The sequence below is a fragment of the Ambystoma mexicanum genome, chromosome 2p, assembly GCF_040938575.1.
Source record: "Ambystoma mexicanum isolate Mex_15411 chromosome 2p, UKY_AmexF1_1, whole genome shotgun sequence".
Classification (NCBI taxonomy): domain Eukaryota; kingdom Metazoa; phylum Chordata; class Amphibia; order Caudata; family Ambystomatidae; genus Ambystoma; species Ambystoma mexicanum.
The window spans coordinates 431,819,015-431,844,817 of NC_090923.1; positions in this window are offsets into that span (position 1 = coordinate 431,819,015).

Genomic DNA, 25,803 nt, shown 5'->3' on the forward strand with positions numbered 1-25,803 from the left:
TTCAACTGATTCCCTGTTAAACCCTGAATCCCATAGTTATACTCGAAAGCAGCCAACCAGTCCAAAATATCGAGTCTCACCTCATACATACTCACAGCTTCTTTAGGCATGCAAGGTCTCTTAGCACTGGAAGACCTAGAAGACTCTGGCATAGAACCATTTTCAAGAGACAATTTCTTCATTTCAAGAGCATGATGCATTTCCATTTCTCTGGGTTTAATTTCTTGATGTTTACTTTCAGTTTGCATTTAGATCCTTTTGAACTCTAACTCAAGTATCATCTTTTCAAGAGACACAAATTCTTGACTCAGTTCTTGACCTGGTAGGGTCCCTGTGGCTAAAGGTTGAGGGCCTAAAGCAGGCAGAGGTGCAGTGGGGATCACATCCTGAAACTCCTATGACTCTTCTAGCTCCTCAATAACATTAGAGTTAGACTCTGAATCATTATCATCCTCATCAACACTTTCCACATTTGCTGAGGAGGTAGGGGTTATAGCTCTACCTCCCAGTCTTTGATGATTCAACAATTTCTCAATCAATTCATTTTCTTTGCCTTTAACCGGGAGGGACCTGACCTTACACATATCTTTCAGTTGATCTATTGTTAGAATGATCAGGGCTTCCCATTTGAAGTTATCCATATTTGGCATTTATAAAACAATTGCTTTTCTAGGGGTGCTTAGCATTGAGAAGGTTATTTGACGAAAAGTAAGAGCAGCACTCTCAATGTAACAACTATACTTTATCGTCAACGCTTGCCACCAGTGTTAGGCAGAATTGCATGCAGTACCCTCTGGGACCACCACATACAATTAAGACTACAAGTGTAAGGAAAACCAACCTTTGGTACAAGTCTGTACTACACAGTTTTTGGTAGCGAGCTGAGCCGCCAGGCTTATCTCAAGAGGGAATGTGAGCGGTAAAAGGATGTTACACAGAGGTCATACAATCACAGTGGTTCAAGTAGACACTTGTACTCAAGGTTTCTTGGTAAAATACATATTCATTTATTACACAGTCATTTAGAAAACATTCACTAGAAGGAGGCAACCTAATATCATAAACAAATACACTTTAATACTAAACCAATACGTTTCTGAGTAAATTAGGCTCCCCTGAAATAGGAGCAAAATGGCATTTCAGTTACTCTAAATGGGAGTAAAAGGCACAAGTAAATAAAATAGACCACAAATACTTTCTTAGGAAGTGCAAATAGTTTCAGTTCACTAGAGGACTCAATTTAGTTCAATAGACCTAGGCCAATGTCAATGGACTAGTGTCTTGGATAGTAATGAGCAGTTCTTGTAGTAAACGGTAAAGTCTTTGCCACAGTTTTCAGAAGTAGTTTGTACGGGATGGCCACCAGGGGGCATACGGATGAGTTGAACCTCTGTGTGAGCTCTGTGTACCCTGGTCCCAGAAGCGGCATGAGCCCCCACTTGTGGACCCCCTCCCCACTATAAACGAGAGAATTCGGCATGGGAACTGCTCTCCCCTCACCAACGACAGAAAACTGGACTAAAATCGGACCAGGGAAACGTGATAAACTCGACGAAGGAGTTTCGGTCTTCAGCTGGGACCTGGTGTGCACGCCGTGCCCGAGAGGAAGGAGGTGACGGCGTCCAGGAGAAATGGAACCCACCGTCTGTAGTGTGAGAGAGGGGATAGTGCGGCTGATGCGGACAGTGTCCCCTATCACCAGGGAACACGCGACACCCCGGCAGCTCTGTGTGTGCAGTGGTGCACCTGACCCCTGCACACTGTCACAGTGTACTAGAGCTGGCGGAGTGGATACCTCCACTGCTCTGGGCCATCCTCTACTACGACCTGCCTGCAACGCTTCCAGGAGCTGCGGTTCAAGCACCCCCCGCTCCCGAGTGTCCTCACACAGACCCCTCTTTACGCTGGTGAAGCGGAGGTAAGAGTGTGAGAGCGCGATATGGGGTGGGAGCCCGACTCCACCCAGAAGACCTGATTCACCTCCTCACCACAGCGGTAACAGCTCAACCCAATGCCCGACTCCGAATTTCGAAAAGGACACACACACAGGGGCACCCTTACTGCAACGGAACCCTCTCCCCTTCTACTGGAGAACCCACAGCCCCGCTGCTGTACCGTGCACTGTTAACCCCCCGGTGGACACTAGATTAGTGTGGATTACGCTGTCAGGAATTGCACTCTCCAAGCTACAAGATTCAAAAGCTTGAGGACCATGGGGGTATGTACACTGCCCTTCTATAGCACGACAGCACCCTTGCATCTCTAGCACCACAAAAAAACCTGCAGACCTGACTCATCCAGCTCTGTAATTCAAAGCTAAGAATACCACCAATCTCAAGAAGTCCTCAAGCATACCTGGTAGACTGTGCCCCCATTAAACACCAGTTAGGACTGGGTAACGTGGTACCCGAGTCGGTGTATAGCAGGCCCACATCAAGGTAAGACAGTCTGCGCGCCCACATTACCGGGACATGGCAGACCATTAATACTGTCAAGGGGCCACTGGAAGGAATGGGTCCTGGAACCATCAGAAATCATAAAAACTCTGGAACCTCACACATATAGGCACTGCCTCCTCCCCAAAACGTACACCTACTGAGCCCCACTTTCAGTACGAATAACACACGGACAAGCATCAAAAGTGACTAGATACTCTTATAATCCACGTGATTCTGGAACAGCCTCGAGCTCAAAGGGAGAGAGGGCAGAGTCTGGCACTGAATTTAACCCCTCGCCTCAAAGAAGGAAACCTCAGCACCCAGAAAACCCTGGTACTGGCTCCCATTAGGCCGGTTGAACGATCTGCCCAATCCATGGGCCCTCCACTCCCATCATAATGTCTATCCAAGCTTCACAACAGGACTGAAGGCAGCAAGGGGTTTGGCCCTCTCAGAAAAACAGAGAGGCGTGTGCCTCCCTTGGTCCTACAAACCAACCAACTAACAACAGAAGAAGAGGGCCCTCTGGCACAAAAAGAGAGTACTTGCACCCTACACACAGACCACTACCACAAGACACCTGCCCTGATAACTATACACCAAAGAAACCCGGCAAGAAGGAACACTCAAGCCACAAAGCTGCGGTGTACAGGACACAAAGCACATGGGCACACGACAGGAGCTTGCTAAATACCAATACTCCCCACCTCACTCTGATTCGGATCCCAAATCGGCATCTAGTGTGGTGACATCAGGAACATGAGCTGCCGCAACGAAGAGCGACGTAGCGGCCCTTCTTTCTGAAATGAAGATTATGAGAGCAGACATCAGACGTAAAATTGACAGGATAACAAACAGAATAGACAAACTGGAGGAAAGGCTGGAGGGAGTGGAGACTAACCAAACCTCACTAGATACACTCGAATCCCAGAATAGACCAGAGGCTTAAAAAATCCCTCCATGCAATTCTCAAAGTATTATTCGAGGATGATACGGTAGGCAAACCCAAATTAGACCGTATACACAGAGCTGGTGGACCTCCAGGTGGCAGGAAGACAGTACTAGTGAAATTCCACAACTACTCAGACGGAGCAAGAATACTAGATAAAGCCAAAAAAAGCCCCAAAATAATACATGACACGGCCCACGTGATGATCTTCCAGGACCTGTCCACACTCACCCTAGCCATGCGAAGGAAATGCATACCACTGACCAAATGGCTTAAAGAAAAATGTATCTGATATCGGTGGAGATTTCCCTTATCCCTCACATTTGAACATGAAGGAAGCATGTCAGACTCCAAACAGTAAAGGACATACGGAACTGCATAGCAGACTTAGTAGGCAACCTCCCCAATAAACAGAACTCGGATGAAAGACCCTATGACGACCGACAATCGAAGGTACAAGGTCCCAGACATAGAAGAATCAAGGGATCAAGGAAATACAGGAGAATGAACACATCGCCGGTTATGGAACAGTAAGAATAGTAGACAGGAAACAGAAGGGATTAACAGAAGCACCTCCTCGGAGAACGTTGACGCTCAAAGCACCACAGATATATACTCCAGTAGATGCCAGTACTTATTCCTAGATGACTAACGGGTCAAGCATCGACATGGTGAGTCAAACCGTTTGAACCTAGCCATGACACTAGTAGTTGAGTCTTTACCAAGAAGGTGCGATTCACACAAATAAGTGGCAAAGAACAGAAAGACTTCCGGAAATGAACACATGAGAGGGGGGCAGGTCAGGGGGGCTCAAAGTTATTAGAGATGTTTAAAATGTGGAACGTGGATAGCACATTCAGCACTTGCGGTCCGAGGCTGGATGGGTGAGATGTTCCAGCTAGATCGGATGCCAAAGGGGAGGGAGGAAGGAAGGGAGAGGGGAGCATGGGGAAAGGAAACAAGCAGAATCAGGGGAGTCTACAATTGGAAGCAAATACACAGTGCAACTAAAGGTCCATAGGTGTGTGAGATCTCCGCATAGAAACAAAAACGAACAGGAGTACAATGATGGCACCACCCCCCAGTTAACGCACATGGGCTGCTCAGGATCGGCACACTGAATGTGAAGGGCCTAAACTCACCAAACAAGTGATCCCTGGTGTAAAGAGAATTCAAGAGAGCGTGCCTAGACGTGCTCTTTTTACAGGAAACAAAATCTATAAGGGGAGAAGAACGAAAAGATTTACATACCTGAATGGGCTTAGAATACTGGAGCTCTGGCCCCTTGAGAAAGGCTGGCGTAGGCATATTGATAAGGAAGGGGTTAAACCTAGAGGTCTCCAAGACATAGACCGATCAGGAAGGGAGGGCCATCTTAGTGGTGGGCAGAATCCACAATATAACTCTTACCTTAGCCACACTACACTCCCCTAACACAGGTCAGACCCGCTTTTTGAAGCAAACTGTCCCGAAGATAATGTTAGAGCCAGCTGGACACACCATCCTAGGAGGGGACTTTAATCTATGGCCTGATCCCACCATAGACAGACAGGCAGGCAACCCAGATGCCACCCCTCTATCAGACGGAGGCCGGGCAGAGGTGATAGAGATGTTGAAAATCTATGGTTTGCATGATACCTGGCGACTCTTACACCCCGGGGAAAAAGGATTAAATTTCTATTCAGCCCCACCCCTAACATACACTAGGATAGACTACATACACTTAACGAATGACATTCTTGAAGTCACCGACACAGCTGACATAATCCCAATCTCGTGGTCTGACCATGACTTGGTAATGGTCGCCATTAAATTGGACACCCTACCTTCCAAAAATACAAAATGGCAATGTAATGAGTCACTTTGGAAAGACCCAATTTTCTGTACCAAAATGACCCACGCAATTGAAGAATATTTCAAAATAAATGACACGGGTGACATCTTCTAAAGAACTGTATGGGAGGCGGGCAAGGTGACATGGAGGGCCATCATAATTAGGGAGGGGGTGGCAAAGAACAGGGAAAGGGCCATAATAGAGAAAGAAATTGAGGAATTAAATCACACAGCTAGACTCAATAGCGTGGAATAATGACACGGATAGGGCTGCAAAAGTCGCAGAGGCAATGCAGAAAAGGGAAGAATTAAAATGCTTAGAGGAAGGCCTAGTAGTCCACAAACTCCAATTCCTCAAATAGAAACATTATGAAAAGGGAGACAAGGCCGACGCCTTACTGGCAGCCAGATTACGGGGACAACGGGCAGAAAGTTGGGTCAAGGCTATTGAAGTGGAGAATGGAATGCAGATAGCGGACCCAGGAGGGATCTCCGAGGCATTTGCAAAATTCTATATACGCCTCTACACGTCAGAAATAGGACAAACCCAGGAGCAGATCAACCTATACCTAGAGGGAATAGACTACCCCAAGACGCAGCAGAAGGGATAGTCTCACCAATTACGGCAGAGGAAGTGGAAAAAGCAATTATGCGACTTCCACAGTGGAAAGCACCTGGAAACGATGGCTACACTGCAGGGTTTTATAAAACCTTTATAACACCCTTCCTTCCCTTCATGGTAGAGCTATTGAATGACATCTTGCAAACAGGACTTGCCCCTGAATCATTCTCCCAGGTCTTGATCTCTGTAATCCCAAAAGAAGGAAAGGACCCCAAATATTGTGGCTCCTACCGTCCTATCTTCCTTCTTAATAAAGATGCAAAAATATACACGAGGGTTCTCACTGCCAGGTTGGAAAGTCATATGCCCTCCATAATCCACTCAGATCAAGTGGGATTCATACTAGGCCAACAGGGAGTGGACACGATGAGGAAAACACTAAACCTCATTCATGAGTCACAGAAAATGGTGAACAACCCAGTGCTCCTGTCCTTAGATGCTGAGAAAGCATTTGACAGAGTGGAATGGAGCTTCTTGGAAGCAGCCCTCACCAAGATAGCAATAGGCACAACCCTACGTAGAGGAATCAAGGCAATGTACACAGCCCCAAAGGCCTCGGTTATGGTAAATTCTGAATACTCAAAGTGGTTTGACTTAAGCAGAGGAACGAGACAGGGCTGCCCGCTATCTGCTATCCTATTCACCCTAAGAAACTCTTGCACAAGTCCTAAGGGTGGATCCCAGGGTAGAAGGCCTCCGGACAGCCGTTAAAGAATACAAAATAGCCCTCTATGCAGACGAAATATTACTTCACGTTCAAAATCCCCTCACGACAATACCAAGGGCTATACTATTGATTGAAGAATATGGCACCCTCTCAGGCTTCAGGCTTCAAAATCAACAAGTCAAAAACAGTAATATTCCCACTGAAGGAACTCACCCCAGTGGACACTTACACCTGCTCTGCACTCGGATTAGTAATGGGAAGTAATGTCATCCGATACTTAGGTATAAACCTTACACAAGAAATAGACCATCTATATGAGGCAAACTTTCCCCAACTCGTGGCATGCTTCCATAACGATCTAGCGAAATGGCAAAAACTCACGATCTCCTGGATGGGGAGACTGAATGCGATTAAGGTCTGCCTCCCGAGGTACTTATACATTCCAAATGCTCCCCATAAAAATCTCAGACACATTCTTTAAAGAAGTAAAAAGAGCGATCGTCAGATTCCTATGGCAAAGGATAAAACCAAAAAAAGATTACGACACCCTCACCCTGCCCAAAGAAAAAGTAGGCGTAGGTCTCCCCGATCTGTGACTGTTCTACAACGCAGTGCAACTGAGAATACTAATCCACCACCTGAGAGAAAAAAACACACTACAGACACACCTGATACTAGGTACAATATGGGATATATGGAGAGAGTGCACAGGCATGAAAGGAGTCACTACGTGGCCTTCCCCACTGAGCCACATATGGTGCCCAGGTATAAGTGAGGAAATCCACAATCACCCTCGATTTCAACCATGGTACGATGCAGGCTTGGAAAGGGTTGGGTAATTATGGAGAAATGGAACATACATCACACTTACTAAACTCGAGGAGGCACTGGGGATCCACCCACTCCCAGTCTTCCTCTTCCTACAACTAAAGGGCACCCTCATGAGGAAAGAAAGGGCTGAAAAAATTCAAAGAGAGCTCATCCCCTTTGAAAAGCTTTTAGACACGATGTCCGAGACAAAGGGCATGATAGCATGCATGTATAAAACACTACTAGAGGTAGGCAAGGGATTGACTTATAATCTCAAACACAAATGGGAAAGGGACCAGGGCATAGAACTGGAGCCAAGCGATTGGAATATCATCTGTGGGGGAGCAGCTCAGGTATCAATAGCAGCCCAGTATAAGCTCCACGCCATCAAGCACCTCCATAGGTGGCAATACGACCCCCATAGATTGTCTAAAATGTACCAGGCCGGAAGCCGATTGTGTTGGCGTCAATGTGGGGAATAAGCAGACTATTGGCACATGTGGTGGGTGTGCCCCAGGGCCCAAACATATTGGAATGAAGTCCTTAGCTGGATCAAAAAGGTGGATGGGATCTCCAGAGAAACTACTCCACTGGTGGTTCTATTCGGCCTTGAACAGTCCGAGGGGGAGATGAATAAACTAAGAGGCATAGCGGCCATGCTCATATTAGCTGCAAGAGCATGTTTAGCCACCAAATGGAAAGCGGCCACACTCCCTAGCCAGAGGGAATGGATTACAGTGACAACCAACATTGTAAGAGGATTCAATTCAACACTACAGCTAAGTCAATGCCTAGTCTGGGATACTGAATGGAAACCCTTATTGATATATCTTTATGTCCAGTTCATGCGTTCTGGATGACTACCCCTATATAACACCCCTCTCTTGGAATCCCCCTGACCCCACTGAGCCAAGAAGTAGTTCTGTTTTGCAAGTTAAAAGGTTTATTTGATAATTTAAACAAGAGATGTATATATCACACCTTATAATAAATTAATAATTGAATAGCACACTTAATCTGATATGATAAAGATTAACAACGGAGAATCTGGCACTAACACGCTTCTCTATAATCAATAAGGAGTTGACATGAAATGGATAAGGTAGCACACAGGTGAATAGGAACGAAAGTATAATGGGGTAGAGGATGATTTATGTAAGCTCAGATGGATGCAATATTCAATGAATGCAGTACAGAAAATACTCAATATGATTTCAACCAAACAATGTAATCACTTTTCTCTGGAAAACACACAGTTCTCAGAAATGCAATCAATGTAAATCAGTTCACCCCAGCAAGCTTACACTACAGAAGTTTGAAAACACAGGCCCAAATTGCTTTGATATGTGCTGGCAATGAATTGAAAAATATGCTAAAATACTTTTAATTCCCTTTCAGAGGTTCAGGGTGAGTGGTATCTAGTTAATATTAGTCCAGGCTCACACTAGCAATGAGGCCGGGATAGTTAGCAGGTTAAACGAAATTCTGGCAAATGGAAGGCAAGCAGCAGCTGATTTTACATGTGGAGAAATTTGCAAATCGCGGCAAAATTCGCGGATGCGCCGAGCGCTATTACAGAGGAACCACAAGGACTATCTCTATCGTTTTGGGGTCCTAGGAAAGCCTAGGATCTCAGCTTCAAAATGAAAGTTACTGCAAGTCTCTAGCACAAACGGTTGCGGAGATATGAACGATTGAATAAAGGTCGTTTTCAGATTTGAAATTTTAAACGCACACTTTTTCAGCTTTAAAAATGATGGCAGGATAACACAATTGCTAAGCTGCAGTTCTACTTAGGTTAAAAATGGATTGAATTATATTATTTTAACTAAGAGATTGGATCTGCACAGTTTTACTATGTACTCACACTATATTCTTGAATTAAATGGGCCTCGTCACGGATCTGGTCAGGGTTTTAACTCGCCTCTGGTCTCTGCACTTCACAGTGATCTGGGTCAGCTCTCTCTGGTTCTCTGGTCTGGGTCTCTAGTTCTGGATAGATTGAAGTCTCTAGTTTGGCTCTCTGGAGGTTTGATGGAGGTAAAGTATGGATTTTTCCGGCAGAGCGTCCCACTGCAGATGGAATTGAAGGTCCCTATCTGTCCTGTCTGTCTGCTTTTATGTGTTTAGAATGTGGGTGTGTTCTAGCATCACTGACCCTACCTCTCTCTCAGCTTCTAATTGGTCAAACTTCCATTTATCATTTGATTGGGGAATGAACTGTGAGTCAGAGGGATGTCATTTTATGGCTTGCAGATAGGACACTCCTCTGTCAGATTGCACACATTCTATATTTGATAATAAAAGACATATTTCACAGTTACACAGTTGCTTGAAATTACATATACATGGTGTGGCTGAATTTAGCCATGTCTCTGTCCAAATCTGCTGTTTCTAAGAGCTTGCATTCAGAAATGGCAGATAATTGACTTTTTAACTGATTTTTCAATTTCTGACATTGACCCAACTTTACATACATGTGCGTAGGGAGTATGGACATTAACTGATGAAGTTTCAGACTTTTAACATGCATACATTTAGAGTAATATCCACTTTTCCGCTAAAACCCCCCTGAACATGCCACCGGGTCGAAAAACCTCTTAAAATGTGGGCAGAAAAATCACAAGAATTATGGTGTCATTTATAAAATTTTCACATGTCCGTACTATGAGTTATTCATCTTTTTCTAAACAATATTCTGGCTACAAAGGGGTGTGGTTTACCCTCAGCACAAGGTTGAATTTCTGGTTTTTCCAGTTCTGCCAAGCCAGCTTGCTCTCACAGGCAGTGCCCCTCCCCTTTCCTCAGGAGGAAGCCACTTTTTACGACCATTTACGACTCCTGCCAATAAAACCTTTGCCTGAGCCAGGACAGGGCTTTGTTCACTTTCCTGCAGAGCACAGGTAATTCAATTATCAGATAGATGGCATATCCTTAGTGTGAGCAGCAAAAGGGCAGCTAGGCCTGGGAACACAGCTGTGACTCAAGTTTCACTCCTGATGGGGGTAGTTGCCAGGCAAATTGGAATCTCTTTAAGCTGTCATTTCTGTTCCCCAGTTTCTGCATTCAAATAAAACGAAACATTTTCACATATGCAGCTAGAATGCTGATTCTAAGTTCCAAACTATGACATTTAAACAATTGCAACCTATGTGACACTCAAAGTAGGTCACTCATTTCTTTTAAACATTTAGATTTGTAGTGTCTTTCAGTCCAAATTTACTTAAACTGCTGAAATCCACAGCTAAGCCAGTCTTGTTATAAACCTTCAAGTCACTTCAGAATATCACTTTACATTGTATCCACCTCTCAGTAAGTCTTTCTTTGGCCTGCTTTGGGTTCATTCAGTTTTACACAAAAAAGTAAAATCTGGTGTGGTTTTAAAATGCCGGCTTTTGGATAGTGGTGAGTACTGGTACTGCACCCATTTTTGAGATTTAAGAATGAATTCCCCACAGTTATGGGTTTGCTTTTGGCAATCAGCATTGCCATTCCCAATGGTTTCAGACTACTGTGTGGGTAGTCCAATGGTGGTTTTAGGCAGTGTCCTTCTGTGCCCATAACATCGGCAAAAATGAGTGGCAGCCTATTCTTCATGCATTTCCCTGTGCATTTTCTGGGAAGCTCTGGCCATCATGAGGTTTTCCATGTCAGTACTGCACAGTTTTGAGGTAGGGCTCGGATGCATGGGTAAATACATCCCACAACATATACACAATGGAACGAATTACTGCAGCTCTCCATGGAAAAGCGTCCCAGAATGAAATGATGTGGTGTGATTTTGTAACAGAATATCTGACCGCACCGTCCCTGTTGACTGTGTCACATGAACATGGGTAGACCCTTCTAAGCACCCCCTTAATTCTCTTCGATCTGAGATGTGCTCAAGGGCAGCCCATGCCCTCAAAATTACTGTTCTCATTGTCCTCAAACTGTATGGACTTTAGAAAGAATGCAGACTCACTGATTTCATTACTAGCCAAATGCACCGGTATAATGTGAAATGTACAACTCCCTCCAGGAGTTGCAGCAGCTACCCTCTTCCAGCTCGTATTCGGTTCTTTCGTTCCAGTGGTCGACTCTGCTTTCCAGTCCAAGAGACTTGCCTTTTAAACAGTTTTCTCCCTTTCATTCCAGCCTAGCTGTCACTCACCCAGCAGAGTGGCTGGCCTTGCCGAACAGTCAACCAGCCAATCACACCAGAGTGCATTTGGGTCTCCTAGGAGACTAAGCACGGGGAGTTTCGGCCACCTCCCTCACTTCCTGCCCACCCTAGGCACTCAGGCTCCAGAGGTTGTCTTCAGTCCTGAAGCCCACCAAAGGTGTACAAACAAAGTGACCAAACCTGGTTTGGCGCGCAGAGACAAATTCTAGAATACATTTTCCAAAAAGAAATGGCTAAAAAAGAAGACCGGGACCTGTTTAAGGGGTTTAAGGTGCCATCTTGAAAAACATGACTCCAGCGATTTTTTAGCTAACAGTGTTCCCGGTCGGAAAAGATCATGGTAGTTCATTGTAAAATATTAGCACCATGGTCCATGCCGGATACCGCCATGGTGGATGGTGGAATTATCGCCCCATTCCAAGGTGAGTGGGGCGGTAATTCCCCATTCACCATTTGCCCTTCCCCATTCCCATTTTTGCCCCATAGGGCATAATGGGGATGGGGAAGGCGCTAATTACGGCACCGTAAATGACAGTGCCGTAATTAGCACCAAGGTCGCTTAGCGCCTTGGACTTTAACGCCTGCAAAAAGCAGGCGTTAAAGTGTGAATCAGGCGTTAAGGGTTAACGGCGCCGACGGCGCCGTTAAACCCTTAACGCCTGACTTGTAATGAGGGCCAATATATAAAACAATCGATCAATGCTTCACTTTCACCCATTTAAGTCTTCGGCTTATTCAATTCAGGTTTAAGTCTTTGCAATGCATCATCTTACAGATGAATACATCAACATAATTGGTGGTCTTTCTTATGTTGTGATTGTAATTTTATCTGGTTATTTATAACGCGCTTAATAGCCAGAGGTTTCTAAGCGCGGACTCAGGGATCGAACTTGTGTTGCCTTGCTGACAAGACAAGCCTGCTTCCCCTGAGCTATCCTCCTGAGTTGCACTTTGTTCCCAAAATGCACTTTGTTTTCATGCAAAGCAGCCAACATCCTATATTCAGGGCACCCACAGTATTCAACACCTAGGTCTGTCCCTCAGTCCGCCCCACACCATTGACAATAAAACTCCCCCACCTGATCACAACAATGTCCATTTCCAGCACTACGCACACCACACACAGGCACCAATTCACACAACATTCAGTCTCTCATTCAAACCGGCATCCAGAGCTGGACCAAGGCATGGGCAGTCTGTGCTGTTGCACAGGGCCCCACTGTCAGAGGGCGCCACCACAGGCACCAGTGCCTGCCTTGACTATGCCACTTCACATTATTATAAAGAGGGGCTGTGCTGCTTCCTTGGAATATTTGAGCATTTCTGTTTGTCCGACTGAGGCCACCGGGTCACCTCCCAACCCCCTGTGATGCTCTTAATACAAATGCTCCCTCCCAGCAGCCCATCAGATGCTGCAGGCTCCATAATTACCACTTTCTTTGTTCTAGCCCAGTTTTTAAAGTATGAGCGATTTAAATTCATGGCTCACTTAAGAGACAATTTTTTTGGGCAAGATGTTTCTGTGTTAAGAAATGCAAAGGGTCATTTGTATTCTAAAAACACACACAAAGCACGAGTTAGCAGCCTAAATCTACACCCTCCTCCAGGCCACTTAAAACATATCACACAAGCAGTTTTAAACTAACTACATTATTTTCAGATGTTCATATTTAACACACCAAAAAGCGTTTCTTTTTGGTAGAATATAATCATTTCATAACACCATCTAGTATACCTGTATTTGTCGAACATTGAAACAAAAACAGGTAACCTTTTCACACATTGGGCCTCATTACGACCTTGGAGGTAACCATGCTGCTTGTTGCAGCATGGCTACCCACATTCCGGGTACCGCGTCTGGGTTCCCTGAATGGGGAAATACCGGGCCATTCCGACCTTGGAGGGCCCGGTATTTCCCCATTCAGGGAATCCGGCCCGGTACATCCCCAGTCCCATTTCAGCCCCCATAGTGCCCAATGGGAATGGGGATATGTTATGTTATGTTATGTTACCTTGCATTTGTATAGTGCCTTATGTACCATTGGTGTGGTCTCAAGGCGCTGGTAGGTTGAACGGCCTCGGGAACCGAAGTTCAAGTCGGTAGAGAGAATAGAGAGAGTCAAAGGTGTGTGTGAGCACCGGATATGTGTGCAGCTGGTGTGGCATTCGTGTGAGAGCTGCTTCTTAGCGATAGGTGTGGTGGTTGAGAAATCAGGAGTATGTGTTTGTTCTGGCAGGTTTTATCCAGACCGATTCTGGCTGCGTTAGGCCTGAGGAGAACGCCTAGGCTGGAGGGTGTTTTACCAGCAGTGATTTATTAGGGTGATGGGGAGCATGAGGCAGATGATGGCATGAGAACAGCTATACCGAATGGTGTCATATTATCGCTGTGTTCTAGTTGAGTGGTGGTGTAAAGAAGAGAGTAAGCATGGAGATGTGATATGGAGGTTTACCTTAGGTGTTTGAGCTAGGGCCCACTCCAATAGTTCCATGTACTCCATCTGTTCCATGTACTCCGACTGTTCCATGCATTACAACCGTTTCAGGCACTCAAAACCGTTCACTTCCATGCTCTTTCAAACGTTCCATGCATTCTAAACTATTCCATCCTGCACATACATCACCCATTTGCTCCATAACACGACACCCGCTTTGCGCTCTACACTCGCTCCGGACTCTACAACTACTCCGCACTCTACACCCACTCCGCACCCGCACCATACTCTACATCCGCTCAACACCCTACATTGGCTCAACACCACCAACACCCTACATCCGCTCAACACCATCACGTCCTACATCCGCTCAACGCCCTAAATCCACTCAACACTCTACATCCGCCCCATTCTATTATCCACTCACACAATCTACATCTGCACCACAACCTACAACCGCACCACGCTCCTATCTGTTACATGCTCTCATCCGTTCTATGCCCTCATTCATTTTGCGCTCTCATCCGCTCCACGCACACATCTGCTCCACTCATTCATCTGGTCCACGTATTCGCCCGCTTCACGCACTCGCCCGCTCTATGCACTTTTTTTTTCCTTTTCTTTTTTTTGGGTCCTTTTAGCTAACCAATAGAACCTTTTGGCTATCCGTTAGAGTTTATTTTTCGAGTTCTCTCTTCTTTTGGTATGACTAGGAGGCCGGCTGAGCTTGATCTTAGTGTACGTGCAGGGTGGTAGGGTTTTAATTTGTCTTGAAGATATTGATGTCTGGTTTTGTGCAGTGCTCGGTGAGAAATGCATAAGGTTTTGAAGGTCACCCTTCGGGCAACCGGAAGCCAGTGCAGGGTTTTGAGGGCTGGGGAGATGTGGCCTCTCGGACCAAGCACTAGTAGCAGTTTGGCTGCAGCGTTTTGTGCTCTTTGTAGTTTTTTCAGTTGGTATGCATGGACTCTGAGGTAGAGGGGGTTAGCGTAGTCCAGTCTTGATATAACAATTGATTGGACCCTTGGATGCGCCCTAGACTCTCACCTAACACTCTCGCGCCAAGTCAACAACATATCAATTGATCCCCCGGGCGTTCACCGGCAGACGAACCTGTGTTGATGACTGTGGTAAAGGCTCTCATGGTCCTTCGGGAGCCCCACCAGTTGTCCCACACCTTAACTCTGCCCTCCCCGGGGTGTATCTGCCCCCCCTCCTCTACTTCTGCTCGGGCCTGACACAGCCCTCACGTTTGGATACTTGTGCGTCCTCTTTGGTGGGGGTACACCCTTTGACATCCTAACCAGAATGGCGCGCACTGGGCCCATACATTGACACTCGAGCCATACAGCCTGGCACTAGACTGGGCTGATGTTTGTTCAGTTTTTATTACCTAAGAACATACTTGCTATTTTGTAATTTCCTCATATGTTAGCCGTTTCAAGATTAATGATGTATTTCATGATATGTGGCACCAATGTGGGTCAACGGCAGCGGCAGCCCCCACTGCAGCTGCAATGTCGTTAAAGGCAGAGTGTTTATCGTTAAGCCCCTGTTGGGGTATTGGTCAAGCGTCGCCCAGTTGGGGATGGCACGCAGTTGGGCACTCCAGGGGTGGGTACTTACGCACTGCTAGTTTGGTTCGGGCGGTGAGGGTGGGGGGCGGGAAAGTTGGGGACTGTTATCATAAAATCGGCAGGAAAGGAAGGACTGGTTCTATTGAGAGGCGCACTTACGCCACTGCAATACACACCGAGTTAGACAGAGACAAATCCTTTGGTTGGGATGTCCCGTAACTGTCAATATGGCTATTAAAATAATGACATGGAATGTCCGGGGGTTGACAAAGTTCACAAAGTCCAGCAGAATTGCGGCATATACACAGAGGCACGGGATCAAGGTGCTCATGCTGCAGGAGACCCATGCTTTGAAACACCTATCATCTAACCTTGCACAATCCTGGGGCTCGAAAAGATTCTACACCCAATTCTCTACTCAGTCCAAAGGGGTCCTGACCCTCATCCACAAATCGGTAAAATTTGCACTCCATACACCCCACATCGATACAGAGGGCAGATATGTTATTCTCCACTGCACTTTGGATAATGAAGAATGTTTGCTCGTGAACTCCTACGGCCCCAATACTGACTCCCCTGAGTTCATTGATGCTCTGTCCACCATCCTTATGAGGTATGTGGAGGTCCCCATTATATGGGGGGGAGACATTAATCTCAAATTTGACAATACTCTGGATAGGACGTCAGCGACCCGCAGGGACACGACTCAAGCAGCCAAAAGACTCCTCGCTTACATGGACTCCCTCCATCTACACGACGTGTGGAGGACGCTTCACCCCCAGGTTAGAGACTACACCTTTTACTCTACAGTACATGAGAGCTCCTCAAGAATAGATGTGTTCCTTCTCTCTGGGTGCCTGGTGGGCAGGGTGAAAGTCGTTGAGATTCTCCCACGCACGCTCTCTGATCATTCTCCCGTGCTACTACAGATTCAACTTGGGAACACTCTGGCCCCCGGCCCGCCTGACGCTTTAAATCTGAGGCCTTATCTGACATTGGGCCTCATTACAACCTTGGCGGAGGACCACGGTGCTATTAGCACCATGGTCCATGCCGCTAAGGTTGCAATTCCGCCATGGTGGATGGCGGAATTACCGCCCCATTCCAAGGTGAGTGGGGCGGTTATTCCCCATTCACCAATGGCCCCTTCCCCATTCCCATTTTTGCCCCATAGGGCATAATGGGAATCGGGAAAGGTGATAAATACGCACCGTAAATTACTGTGCCGTAATTATCGCCAAGGTCCCTTTGCGGCATGCTTAAACAGCCATCCCGCAAAGGGAACCTTGTAATCAGCCGTTAAGGGTCGGCGCCGTTTACGGCACCGTAAACCCCTTAACGCCTGAGTCGGAATGAGGCCCATTGTCTTTAAAGCGGACATCCTCTCGGATATACGCACTTTCTTCGAGAACAACAAAGCGCAGGACAAACCTGAGGGGACCCGGTGGGAAGCATTCAAGGTATACATCAGGGGGATGTGCATCTCAAGGGAGGCCGGGGTTCTCAAGGCCATAAGGCAGGCCCTAACTAATTCCGAAAAGAAACTTAAAACCCTAGAACAAGAACACGCCGCAGCGCCTGCCCCGGCAACCCTGGCGAAAATTAGGACAGAACTGGAACTCTTCGAATCCCATGCCCTGAGCGAGATACAATACTTTGCCTGCCCCGTGGCTGCCCGAAGATATGGGGAGGGGGACAGACCCAGTAGAACCCTGGCCAAAATAGTGCACGTGGAAGGGGGTAGATCCCGGATAGACAGCATTCTGGATGAGCAGGGCCAGCGACACTGGTCAGACCAAGCCATTACTGACACCTTTGCTAGTTTTTATGCCAGCCTATACGGCCCCCAGCTGGAACACAACGCCCACAACCTGGATAACTTGTTAGAACGCATCTCTATGACTCTTATCTCCCAAAGCACTATGGAGCAATTGGATACCCTGTTCACCATCGAGGAGATAGTCCAGGTACTTACGGACCTCCCGAAAAATAAATCTCTGGGCCCTGATGGCCTTACGTCCGAGTTCTATAGGGAACATGTTGCTATCCTTGCTCCCATACTGCATGGGGTCTGGACCGAATCACTCCGGCTGGCCACCCTCGCCCCCTCCCTGCGGGAAGCCCTAATCACCGTCCTTCCCAAACCCAGGAAACCTTTAGACGAATGTTGCTCCTATCGGCCCCTGTCTCTCATCAATACTGACACGAAAATATTCGCTAAAATAATTGCGAACAGGTTCCTTCCACTTATGCCCCACCTGGTCCACAAGGACCAGAGTGGCTTTGTTCCTGGCCGTTCTACAGCACTTAATATCTGCCGATTGTTCAATGTGATGTCCAGAATCGACCCTAAGGCGGATGCAGTAGCGGTCACGCTAGATGCCCAAAAGGCATTTGATATGGTCTCGTGGCAGTATCTATGGGCTGTGTTGGGGAAAATGGGAGTGGGTCCAAACATGATCTCCTATATAAAACTGCTGTACACGGGCCCATTGGCCAGAGTACTCGCCAACTCTATTGTCTCCTCTCCCTTTCAGTTGCACAGGGGTACCCGCCAGGGATGTCCGTTTTCCCCCATTCTTTTTGCGCTCGCCATTGAACCCATGGCTGACCACGTCAGGGATCGTCACACTCACAAGGGTATACGTTTACAAGACACACCGGAAATCGTCTCACTGTATGCCGATGATGTACTCCTTTATGTAAGAAACCCCTCCACGCACCTGGACCCGATCATCAGAGCCATAGCTAAAATAGGCACATACTCCGGCTTTACGATCAACTACTCTAAATCTGAAATATTCCCCGTGACCGTGGTAACTCAACAACCATCATGCGAATACCCCCTACGCTGGTCCCCAGGGGGCATCAAATACTTGGGGGTGCAGATATCGCTTTCAAGAGCCTCTCTACTGGCTGAGAACTACGAGTCGACAGCGCGGCTCATTGAAGCCAAGATGCTTAATTGGCGCAACCTCCCACTGTCTCTGGTGGGCAGACTGTCCTTAGTTAAGATGATTGCGGTCCCCAAGCTTCTCTACATCTTTGCCAACGTGCCGGTGTGCCCGGGGAAGCAATATTTCAAAAAGCTCCATCTAGCGTGTGCTCAGTTCCTCTGGCACTCCGGTGCCGTTCGCAAGAAGTGGCAACATATGACCCCTCTCTACGAAAAAGGAGGCTTCGCGGCCCCTGACTTGACCCTCTACTGGATTGCGGCGCAGGCCCAGCATGCTACGCACTGGTACGCACATACGAACCCGCCTCCACATGTCAAACTGGAGAAAATGGTAGGGGATGGGACCAATATCATGACCATGGTGCTACATCATACATATCAGACAGATGCCCCGGCAGACCCTGTGGCCACCACAATCATGGCATGGAACAAGATCTTGAACACCACACAGGACCATCATCCATATTATAAATGGCTTCCTATATGGCAGTTCCCGGGACTCTCCCCCACGAACGACCAGCACTTTGTGCGACACTGGGAGGCTCTGGGATATCGAGCGCTAACTGACCTGTTCCAAAATAGTAAATTTATCACTCCCCTAACATGGCGGCCCGAACACTCCAACTCAGCCCTTGAGTTACTGCAATACTTCAGGCTGAGAGCGGTGGTCCGTACAATGTGGCCCTCCTACGCAGACGAGCCCCCAGACGTACCCGAACTCCAATGTATATAGCAAACTCTACAGGTGGCAGGGGCATAATATCCTCCTTGTACAAAATGCAACTGGAAAAACGAGGGAATGCATCCCTCAAACCATGTGAAGCTTGGGCCAGGGAACTAGAAATAGAAATTACTGAAGAAATGTGGGACAAAATGTGTGCATACACGCGAAAAGTCGCCCTTAACGCTAGATTCCGGTGCATACAATATAAATTTCTTAACAGGCTTTACTACACGCAACATAGAGTGGCGAAGTTCAGACGCGACCCTTCCCACACCTTCCCGAGATGTAACTTTGGCGAGGCAGATCACGTGCATATGTTCTGGTCCTGTACTACACTGGGTACGTTCTGGCTGAAGGTGACAGAGGCTCTCTCGGAGATAATTGGGTCTCCAGTAGACACAGACCCGCTGGCTTTGCTGTTTGGAATATGGTCCGGGGAAAATGCAAAAAAAATGTCGAAATTTTTGAATATAAGTGCAATCGTTGCCAAAAGATGTATATTGCAGAATTGGAAGCGTCGCTCTCCCCCTACCTTCGAGATGTGGCTGAAAGCCCTTCCCTGGGTACAAAGGTGTGAGGAGGATTATATTGTACTCTTGCCTGCATCAACTCGCCCAAAAAATGTGTGGACAGAGTTTTCCAGCTATTTAAACAACAAGGACGAGGTGGACGGAAGCCCCACTCCACTGTTGGAGTTGGCCACCCGGCACCTGATGTCCTGGGCACCTAGCCCCTCTGGACTGTTAAGCCTCCCCCCATGTTTCGAACTGTTGTGAGATATGTGCATGATGTAATGCCCGAACGTGACAATGTGATTCCTGTTCCTCTCTCTGTATGATGTACTGTACCTGTCTTCATTTTCTGCCAATAAACAGAAGTTTTTAAAAAATAAACTAGACACGCAAGAAGAGATCATCAAAGCCATCCCAAATTCCAAAGGGCCTGGACGGCCTAACCGGAGAATTCTATAAGGCCTTTGCGAACACCCTGGCCCCCCTCCTAGCAGCAGTGTACGAAGAGGCACTAGAGAAGGGAGCCCTCCCCCAGTCCACCTGCGAAGCCAACGTCGTTCTCCTACATAAACCCGGTAAGCCACCAGAGGAATGTGCGTATTATCGCCCCATCTCCCTGCTCAACCTTGACAACAAAATACTAGCAAAGGTTCTCACAAACAGGTTGATGCCAGTGATGCCCGCCCTGGTGCTCGCAGACTAAGCAAGGTTCATACCAGGCCGTAATACGACCTTCAGAATCCGAAGGCTATTTGGCATCACCGAAGCGCTAGACCCCTCCCAACAGGCAATCGCGGTCATACTTGATGCCGAGAAGGTATTCGACTCGGTAGAGTGGCCGTTCCTGTTCGCATTACTTACCAGGATGGGAATGGGAGCCTGTTTCATCAAACTGGTGTCCCTATTGTATACCAGGCCACGAGCCAATATCATCGTAGGGACAGCAAAATCAGCCCCCGTAGAACTACAACGCGGTACCAGGCAGGGCTGGCCACTATCAGCGTTTATATTTGTGCTGGTAATGGAACCACTAGCTTCCAACCCACGGGAACAACGACAACTCAGAGGACTCATAATAGGCCCGCACAAGCTCATCATATCCCTATACACGGACGATGTGGCGCTGTTCATACGTGACCCTGCAGAAAATCTGAACCCAGTCATGAGGGAAGTTATTAAATTCGGAGCAGCCTCCGGGTTAAAAATCAACCAGTCAAAATCCATCATATTTCCACTAACCCTGGCAACTAAGCCATTTGAAGATGACTACCAGTTCACATGGAAAACATCCAGGAACCTGGGGATACAGATGTCGCTAAGCTATCATGAGGTGTTCCAAGACAACTACGAAGAGGTGGCCAAAACCTTGCAGGAAAAAGTGACGCGATGGAAGACCCTGCCACTAACCCTCTGGGGACGAGCCTCCCTGGTCAAGATGGTGATCCTACCAAAGCTCCTGTACTTATTCAACAACATTCCGATTTTGCTACCTCAATACTTCCTGAACAAACTGAAAAGCATGGTCCTCGAGCTGCTATGGGCAGGCAAACCGGCCAGAGTGGCACATGCAACACTGACTCTTCCGGTAACAAGTGGAGGACTAGGCCTCCCAGATCTGGAGAAATACTTTTGGGCGGCACAGGCACAGTTCCTCAGCTATTGGTACTCCACACAGGCAATCGGACCACACGTACAAATAGAGTGGGCCATGGCGACACCTAATCTGCTGATAGATATTATCTTTAGCAGACCCCGGTCCCCCACACCACCATGAACGTGGTGCTCTCAACGTACAAGATATGGAAGAGACTCGCCCAAAAATATGGGGTGCAAACACGATACTCACCCTTTCTCCCCGTCAAGTTCATTCCAGGGGTTCCACTGACTTCGGAGAGGGGCTTCCACCATTGGGTTGAAAAGCTGCATATAAGTACTCTAGGAGAATTCTTCACTGAGGATGGCTTCATTACTCCACAGCAAGCAAAACTGAGATGCGGCATTACCGCACTTGACACATTCATCTACTTCAGAACCCGATATACCCTACAGGCACTCCTGCCCGACTTCCCGCAGCAACCACAGACCTGGCAACTGCTACACAACGTAATACAGGCACAGAGAGAGGGCAGGCTGGTATCCCAGATCTACAGAGCCGTCATTACCGACACAACCCCTAGCAACACCTGCGCAAAAGTCAGATGGGAAAAGTCCCTACACATAACCATCCCAGAAGAAGACTGGACCTACATCCTGAGGCAAACGCAAAAAATAGCCCTCAACTCACACTTTAAACTAATCCATTTTAACTTCCTTCACCAAACCTACTATACGCCAGCAAAAGCGAACAAACACCATCCTGAAGCATCCTCAAAATACGAAAGATGTGGAACACCCGTCGCCGACTTTGTCCATCTTGCGTGGGAGTTCCCTAAACTGACCCTGTTCTGGAACCAAGTCCTGGAGACGACAGCTGCAATTGTGGGGGAAGAGATGCAACCTGTCCAACTGGCGGCCCTACTGGGAATGACAAAGCTGCTGTCAGCACCAGTAAGGAAACTGGCAGGATTACTGTTAACACTCGCCCGCAGGAGAATCGCCATGGCCCGGTGCCGCGGCCCCCTCCCCAAAGCCTCTACCTGGCTCAAGGACATTCTCTACTGCCAAGATGTAGAAACAGACTTCGTTAAACTACTGCCCCTACATGCCCGTCCGCCTGATATTTGGGGCCCAGTGATACTATTCTGGTGAAGGAAGCCGAAGAAACCCCTCCCTCCCCAGCAAGCACTCAATAGACAAAGGACGCGCTCCGACAAACACTTTGGTCTGGCGCCTTGGTCTCTCTGGGGCAGAGAACTGGAACTGTGCAGTACATACCTGTGAAGATACTGAGCTATGTGGTGGGGAGGGGGAAGGGCGGTTTAGGGTACGGCGCACAGTTAAATCCACCCTAATGTGGGTGTGAAGTTGTTTATGTTCAAAAACCCAAAATAAAGGTTTTTAATTTTTTTTTTTAAAAAAAATCACATATTCATAATTCACCCTACATGCACGCATACAAACATCCATCAACAACATGAAAACACCCTTGCTCGCTTGCACGCATGCAGCATATATACCTTTTAATAAGTATTTATTTCTTATCTGCTGCCAGCGAACAACTCCTCTAGAAGGCGAGCTTCTGGCTCCCTGAGCTGCGCCACGCTGACAGAAACTGGGAAGCAGGGGCTCTGCGTCCCCTGCTTCCTTGGTCCTGTTATTCACAAAGGGCCACTGCCTGTTAGGGAGAATTCTCCAGAATGGCTAATTTCCCTTACCTACTTAGTCCCTCAGCAGCTTTGATGGATTTCTAGGATTTCTTTTTTTCAGCTGGTAAGAGTGTGAGCCTTTTTTTCCCACTCTTACATGCGTTTTGCTGTGTGTGTTTAACATTTTCTTGTGTTCATAGACTGTGGAGCCCCACCTACTCCATAGGCATCATCTTTTACTGTGTGTTACACAGCACCTTCAGTGCAATGACACAGGGTTGTCTTTTAGACTTCCCAACTCAGACCCAATTTTCTGAGACTGACTACTGTCTCCAAGAACATACAAAGTTGCCATTGACTTTATTACTCTCTTTTAAAACTCACAGACCTAGTACAAATTATCTTTCATCAAGTTTTGGAAAGGGTTAATACTTATCCCTTGTGTCTGTTTCTCTTGGAACATTGTGTTGTTCCCTTTTCATTAACACTTGCCTGGAAGCAATGGTAACTACCCTATTTTTCCTACCGCGGTTATCTTAAATAGCCCTGGTATTGTTTTCTTGGTAGCCTCAACTTCAACCCGCTAGACCATATACATTTTTATACGGTTCCAGCTGGGTTTATTCACCATTTCTTTTTGTAATGTGTTTTACTCTGCGTGCCAAACCAGGTTTGGTTCTTTTGTTCGCCGTCCTTTTGCGGGCTTCTGCACAGAAGCCCTCCTGAGGCGCCTGTATGTCTGAGGGGGACAGGATGTGAAGGAGGGGTGTAAGATTCCCTGCACTCTGATATGATTGGCTGTGGTGACTGTCCCGGCGGGCCAGCCACCCTGCTGTGTAATTGACAGCCAGGCTGTGTGAATGGGGGAAAACTGCATAAAAAACAGGTCTCTGGGTTTGGAAAGGCAGAGTCGTCAATGGATCGAGAGAGCCGACAAGAAGCTGACAGAAGAGGACCTCTACCATGACTGAACCTCCCGGTGAAGCCCTGCTGCGAGTCCGAATCTCCAAACCTCGACGACAGGGAAGATCTGCAAGGAATCTTCTCCCTTTGAGCTGATGGGAACAACCAGTTCACCAAACTGCCCGCCAAGCCTCCCTTCTCAGGTCGAATTTGCTGTACAAAGCTACAGTGAACCGGATAGCCAGGAGGAACGAACCCTGCTTGCGTTTTAAGAAGAGCCCCTTTTATTCAGCGCTTTGCTCTGCTGCTGGTTTCTTCCCTGAGCAGTGCAGGACCCTCCAGTCTTCCCCCTTCTTGTAAATCTGACAGTCGCTTCAGGAACCGTGAGCCTGCAGGACCTGCCAGGAACGTCTGCCTCAGCTACAGCAGTCTTCGGCTTTAAATGTCCTGTGCTAACCTGGTTGTTCGTTTCATCCAGCCGTGGTGAAAGTGTGTGAAATCTTTCGCCTATCCAAGGGCTTGTCCTTCTCCATTCTTTAAAGTAACTTTTCATCCGACCAACTTCGTTCTGAACTCTTGGCAAAGACTTAACCGCAAACTACCCTACACTATGTGATCCTCTGCAAAGACTTTGGTCCATTGACTTTGGGCCTGGCCCCTTTAATTTGATTTCCTCACTGTAGTTCCTTTTTCTAGATTGCCCTGCTTACTCACTTGTTGGTGCTGCTCAATTTCTGTTTAACTTTGTCTTTCCCTCCCTTTTAAATTGCTGGAGTGCCATTTTGCTCACACTTCATTTTGAGCATAACTTGTCTAGAATCTATTGGGTGTGGTATAGTGTATTAGTAATGTGACTTTTCTACTGCTTGATAATAGTGAAATGTTTAATAACTGATGTGTGAATAAATGTATATTCTTTTACTCAGAAACCTTGAGTCAGTCTTTGTTTGAATCATAGCAATTGCTTTCCTTTGTGTAACTATTTATACTGCTCACTTTACTCTTGAGATAAGTCTGGCTGCTCAGCCATCGCTACCACTTTACTGTGTAGTACAGGCTTGTACCAAAGGTGAATTTGTACTGTCACTTGTAGTCCTAATTGTGTGTGGTTTTCCCAAACGGTACTGCGTATAATTCTGCCTAACACCACCATTAGAAGGAAACATTCCCATTTCACAGCAGGAATGACTCTTTCATCCAGCGGTGCAACTGCTGAAAGAAATCCCTGAAGAAATCATTTATTTCTGAAGTCGAGTTCTGGCTTCTGTGTTGTATCCCCTTCACGTCACGCTAACGCTATGACATGAGGCCCAATAAAGGCCCTGGCCGCCAGAAGCTGGAAGAGTGTAGCAGAATGAATGCACAGCATAACATGATTTATTTACGTCCCGATACGTGCCAGTGCTGACACCCCAGCGCAGCCTGCAATCATTCCACCCCCTGCTGACGCCACCGGCGCGTGGATGTAACACTGGCGATGGGGAGTCAGTACGACTCACGCACATCAGCTGTAACGCGGCGGACCGATCCCTGTTGAGCTCATGAAGAACAACAAATGAAAACATTTTTCAAACCACCGAGGGGGTTTCATCCTCGGCACACATTTGCCACAAGGCCATGTGTTGAAGGAAAAACGGTACAACACCTGCAATGCTTTCATTTTCTTTTATCTTGTTACTCATGAGAAAAAAAACTGGAATACAAGAATCACCATCAAGCAAGGGTGGAACAGCACACAAGGATAATAGTACAGGTGAGGAGGCAGACGGTCCTATGCCCCCACCAGCATGGAAGTGAACACCCCCACGCACAGCAACATGGCCACAGGGTTTTCCACAACCAGGGCCAACACACTGGTAAGGCTGGCAGCAACACTGTCACCCCAGACACCACACCCATCGCCAAGGGGGTGTAACTTCAGCGCTTGGACCATTCCAACCCTACACAGACCTAATATCTTTGGGGTC